The sequence below is a fragment of the Arachis hypogaea genome, chromosome 16, assembly GCF_003086295.3.
Source record: "Arachis hypogaea cultivar Tifrunner chromosome 16, arahy.Tifrunner.gnm2.J5K5, whole genome shotgun sequence".
Taxonomy (NCBI): Eukaryota; Viridiplantae; Streptophyta; class Magnoliopsida; order Fabales; family Fabaceae; genus Arachis; species Arachis hypogaea.
In genome coordinates, this window is record NC_092051.1 from 84,284,239 (window position 1) to 84,290,458 (window position 6,220).

The window sequence follows — 6,220 nt, forward strand, 5'->3', positions numbered from 1 at the left end:
TAGAAATTTTGAAATCCTTATTTTTCTTTTTCCAATTAATTTTCAAAAAATACAAAAAAAATTAATAAAATCATAAAAACCAAAAATTTGATGTTTCTTGTTTGAGCCTAGTGTCAATTTTTAAGTTTGGTGACAATTGCATATTTTTAATTTTCATTAAAATTTTCGAAAACTCATGCATTTTTTCTTCATAATCTTCAAGTTGTTCTTGATGATTTTCCATATTTGATCTTTGTATTTTCTTGTTCTGTGTCTTTTCTTGTTTTTCATATGCATTTTCAATTTGTTAGTGTCTCAACATTAAAAATTTCTAAGTTTGGTGTCTTGCATGTTTTTTTTTCTTAAAAATTTTCAAAAAATGTGTTCTTAATGTTCATCATGATCTTCAAAGTGTTCTTGGTATTCATCCTGACATTCAAAGTATTCATGCATGCATTTTTTGTGTTGATCTTAAATTTTCATGTTTTGCATCTTTTTGTTGTTTTTCTCTCTCCTCATTAAAAATTCAAAAATAAAAAAATAAATATTTCCCGTATTCTTCTCATAATTTTCGAAATTTTAGATTGATTTAGTCAAAAAGTTTTAAACTTTAATTGTTTCTTATTAGTCAAGTCAAATTTTCAATTTAAAAATTCTATCTTTTTTAAATCTTTTTCAAAATCAAATCTTTTTAAATTTCTTTTTCAAATCTTTTTCAAAACTTAATTTCAAAATATTTTCTAACTTCTTATCTTTTCAAATCTTTTTCAATTAACCACTTGATTTTTTTTTGTTTGATTTTAAAAGTTTTCTATTTCAATCATATCTTTTTCAAAACCACCTAACTAATTTTCTCTCTCTAATTTTCGAAAACTCCTACCCACTTTTTCAAAATTCTTAATTAACTAATTGTTTCAAATTTTAATTTTAATTTTATTTCTCTTTTTAATTTTCGAATTCTAACTAATAATTAAAATAAAAACAAAAATATTTTTCTTTTATTCTTTTTAAAAAAATTCGAAATTCTCTCTCTCATCTCTTTCTATTTATTTATTTATCTACTAACACTTCTCTTCTACTCATAATTCAAACCCCCTCTTCTTCTCTATGTTCGAGTTTTTCTCTTATCCTTCTTATATTCTTCTCTTCTTCTACTCACATAAAAGAATCTCTATACTGTGACATAGAGGATTCATTTTCTTTTCTATTCTCTTCTTTTTCATATGAGCAGGAACAGGGATAAAGACATTCTTATTAAAGCTGATCCTGAACCTGTAAGGACTCTTAAGAGGAAACTAAGAGAAGCTAAAGCACAACCCTCTGGAGAGGACCTGACAGAAAATTTCGAAAAAGAAGGAGACATGGCCGAACCCAATAACAATGGTGGAGATGCAAGGAAGATGCTTGGTAACTTTATTGCACCCTCTTCTAACTTCTATGCAAGAAGCATCTCAATTCCTGCCATTGGAGCAAACAACTTTGAGCTTAAGCCTCAATTAGTTTCTCTGATGCAGCAGAATTGCAAGTTTCATGGACTTCCATTGGAAGATCCTCATCAGTTCTTAGCTGAATTCTTGCAAATCTGTGACACTATTAAGACCAATGGAGTTGATCCCGAGGTTTACAGGCTTATGCTTTTCCCTTTTGCTGTAAAAGACAGAGCTAGAACATGGTTGGATTCATAACCTAAGGAAAGCCTGAACTCTTGGGAAAAGCTGGTCAGTGCTTTCCTGGCCAAATTCTTTCCACATCAAAAGATGAGCAAGCTTAGAGTAGAAATCCAAACCTTCAGACAGAAGGAAGGTGAGTCCCTCTATGAAGCTTGGGAAAGATATAAGCAATTAATCAAAAGGTGTCCTACTGACATGCTTCCAGAATGAAGCATCATATATATATTCTATGATGGTTTGTCTGAGTTGTCAAAAATTTCATTGGACCATTCTGCAGGAGGATCTCTTCATATGAAAACCCCTGCAGAAGCTCAGGAACTCATTGAAATGGTTGCAAATAACCAATTCATGTACACCTCTGAGAGGAATCCTGTGAACAATGGGACGCCTCAGAAGAAGGGAGTTCTTAAAATTGATACTCTGAATGCCATATTGGCTCAGAATAAAATATTGACTCAGCAAGTCAATATGATTTCTCAGAGTCTGAATGGATTGCAAGCTGCATCCAACAGTACTAAAGAAGCATCTTCTGAAGAAGAAGCTTATGATCCTGAGAACCCTACAATGGCAGAGGTGAATTACATAGAAGAACCCGATGGAAACACCTATAATCCTTCATAGAGAAATCATCCAAATTTTTCATGGAAGGACCAACAAAAGCCTCAACAAGGCTTCAACAATAATGGTGGAAGAAATAGGTTTAGCAATAGCAAGCCTTTTCCATCATCTTCTCAGCAACAGACAGTGAATTCTGAACAGAGCCATTCTGGCCTGGCAACCATAGTCTCTGATCTATCCAAGACCACACTAAGTTTCATGAATGAAACAAGGTCCTCCATTAGAAATTTGGAGGCACAGGTGGGTCAGCTGAGTAAGAAGATTACTGAAACTCCTCCCATTACTCTCCCAAGCAATACAGAAGAAAAACCCAAGAGAGAGTACAAGGCCATAACCATGACCAACATGGCCGAACCTGGAGAGAGTGAGGAGGACGTGAGTCCCAGTGAGATAAGCCTCCTGGGATGTCCTCTGGACAGAAAGGAGTTTCCCTTTGAGGAACCAAAGGAATCTGAGGCTCATACAGAGACCATAGAGATTCCATTGAACTTCCTTCTGCCATTCATGAGCTCTGATGAATATTCTTCCTCTAAAGAGGATGAAGACATCACTGAAGAGCAAGTTCCTAAATATCTAGGAGCAATCATGAAGCTGAATGCCAAGTTATTTGGTACTGAGACTTGGGAGGATGAACTCCCCTTGTTCACCAATGAACTGAATACATTACCTCCCCCCCCCCACTCCTTCATTTTTCCCACATTATAACCACTACTTCTACCCCTTGGTCGAATCACATATCTCCCTCCATCTCCTCCATTTTCTTCTTTTTCTACTACTTTCCTTCTTCTTTTGCTCGAGGATGAGCAAACCTTTTAAGTTTGGTGTGGTAAAAGCATTACTTTTTATTTTTCCATAACCATTTATGGCACCAAAGGCCGGAGAAACCTCTATAAAGAGGAAAGGGAAGATAATTGCTTCCACATCTGAGTCATGGGAGATGGAGAGATTCATCTCACAAGCCCATCACTAGAAAGAGGATGGAGCAAACAAGAGAGCCCACTCATGGACCTCAACAAGAGCATGAGGAAATTTTTCATCATGAAATCCCTGAGATGCCTCAAGGGATGCACTTTCCTCCACAAAACTATTGGGAACAAATTAACACCTCCCTAGGGAAATTAATTTCCAACATGGGACAACTAAGGGTGGAGCACCAATAGCACTCCATCATTCTCCATGAAATTAGAGAAGATCAAAGAGCTATGAGGGAGGAGTGATGAGCGGATAATTTATACGCTTTTTGGCATTGTTTTTAGTATGTTTTTAGTAGAATCTAGTTACTTTTAGGGATGTTTTCTTTAGTTCTTATGTTAAATTCACATTTCTAGACTTTACTATGAGTTTGTGTGTTTTTTCTGTGATTTCAGGTATTTTCTGGCTGAAATTGAAGGACTTGAGCAAAAATCAGATTCAGAGGTTGAAGAAGGACTGCTGATGCTGTTGGATTCTGACCTCCCTGCACTCAAAGTGGATTTTCTGGAGCTATAGAACTCAAAATGGTGCGCTTCCAATTGTGTTGAAAAGTGGACATCCAGGGCTTTCCAGAAATGTATAATAGTCCATACTTTGAACGAGTTTATATGACGTAAAAGGGCGTTGAACGCCAGCTCTACGCTGCTATCTGGAGTTAAACGCTAGAAAACGCTAGAAACAAGTCACAAACCAGAGTTGAACGCCAGAAATACATTACAACCTAGCGTTCAACTCCAGAAAGAGCCTCTGCACGTGTAACACTCAAGCTCAGCCCAAGCACACATCAAGTGGGCCCCAGAAGTGGATTTATGCATCATTTACTTACTTCTGTAAACCCTAGTAGCTAGTTTATTATAAATAGGACTTTTTACTATTGCATTAGACATCTTTTGATCATTTTGAGATCTCTAGACCTCCATGGGAGGCTGGCCACTCGGCCATGCCTACCCTATATTCACTTATGTATTTTCAAACGGTAGAGTTTCTACACTCCATAGATTAAGGTGTGGAGCTTTGCTGTTCCTCAAAGATTAATGCAAAGTACTACTGTTTTTCTATTCAATTCAACTTATTCCGCTTTTAAGATATTCATTCGCACTTCAACCTGAAGGTGATGAACGTGACAATCATCATCATTCCCTATGAACGCGTGCCTGACAACCACTTCCGTTCTACCTTAGATTGAATGAGTATCTCTTGGATCTCTTAATCAGAATCTTCGTGGTATAAGCTAGATTGATGGCGGCATTCATGAGAATCTGGAAAGTCTAAAACTTTTCTGTGGTATTCCGAGTAGGACTCTGGGATTGAATGACTGTGACGAACTTCAAACTCGCGAGTGCTGGGCGTAGTGACAGACGCAAAAGGAGGGTGAATTCTATTCCAGTATGATCGAGAACCTCAGATGATTAGCCGTGCTGTGATAGAGCATTTGGACCATTTTCACAAGAGAATGGGATGTAGCCATTGACAATGGTGATGCCCTTACATAAATCCAGCCATGGAAAGGAGTAAGACTGATTGGATGAAGACAGCGGGAAAGCAGAGATTCAGAGGAACGAAAGCATCTCCATACGCTTATCTGAAATTCTCACCAATGAATTACATAAGTGTTTCTATCCTTATTTTCTATCTATTTTATTATTTATGTTCGAAAACTCCATAACTATTTTATATCCGCCTGACTGAGATCTACAAGGTGACCATAGCTTGCTTCATACCAACAATCTCTGTGGGATCGAAAAGCCTCAACAAGGATCAAAAGCCTCAACAAGGCTTTAATAATAGTGGAAGAAATAGGTTTAACAATAGTAAACCTTTTCCATCATCCACTCAGCAACAGACAGAGAACTCTGAACAAAATACCTCTAATTTAGCAAACTTAGTCTCTGATCTATCTAACGCCACTGTGAGTTTCATGAATGGATCAAGATCATCCATTAGAAATTTGGAGGCACAAGTGGGCCAGCTGAGTAAAAGGATCACTGAAATCCCTCCTAGTACTCTCCCAAGCAATACAGAAGAAAATCCAAAAGGAGAGTGCAAGGCCATTGAATTAATCACCATGGCCGAACCTGTGAAGGAAGGAGAGGACGTGAATCCCAAGGAGGAAGACCTCCTGGGACGTCCAGTGATCAATAAGGAGCTTCCCTTTGAGAAACCAAAGGAATCTGAGACTCATCTAGAGACCATAGAGATTCCATTAAACCTCCTTATGCCATTCATGAGCTCTGATGAGTATTCCTCTTCTGAAGAGAATGAGGATGTTACTGAAGAGCAAGCTGCCAAGTTTCTTGGTGTAATCATGAAGCTGAATGCCAAATTATTTGGTATTGAAACTTGGGAAGATGAACCTCCCTTGTTCACCAATGAACTAAGTGATCTAAATCAACTAAGATTACCTCAGAAGAAACAGGACCCTGGAAAGTTCTTAATACCTTGTACCATAGGCACCATGACCTTTGAGAAGGCTCTGTGTAACCTTGGTTCAGAAATAAACCTCATGCCCCTCTCTGTAATAGAGAAACTGGAAATCTATGGGGTGCAAACCACTAAAATCTCATTAGAGATGGCAGACAATTCAAGAAAACAGGCTTATGGACAAGTAGAGGACGTGTTAGTAAAGGTTGAAGGCCTTTACATCCCTGCTGATTTCATAGTCCTAGATACTGGGAAGGATGAGGATGAATTCATCATCCTTGGAAGACCCTTCCTAGCCACAGCAAGAGCTGTGATTGATGTGGACAGAGGAGAATTGATCCTTCAATTAAATGAGGACAACCTTGTGTTTAAAACTCAAGGATCTCTCTTTGTACCCATGGAGAGGAAGCACAGTAAGCTTCTCTCATTGCAGAGTCAACCATAGCCCCCACAATCAAACTCTAAGTTTGGTGTTGAACTCCCATATCAAAACTCTAAGTTTAGTGTTCGAGAGTCTCAACAATGCTCTGAACATCTGTGAGGCTCCATGAGAGCCCACT

The 6,220-nt window shown here is 37.8% G+C and overlaps 1 non-coding gene across 1 annotated transcript; it reads right to left on the bottom strand.

The window, feature by feature from the left end:
* Window positions 1-1,742: 1,742 nt before the first annotated feature.
* Window positions 1,743-1,850, bottom strand: LOC112760715 (small nucleolar RNA R71). The gene has a single exon (XR_003181143.1). It is a non-coding gene; the product is annotated as a small nucleolar RNA R71 (small nucleolar RNA).
* Between the last annotated feature and the right edge of the window lie 4,370 nt (window positions 1,851-6,220).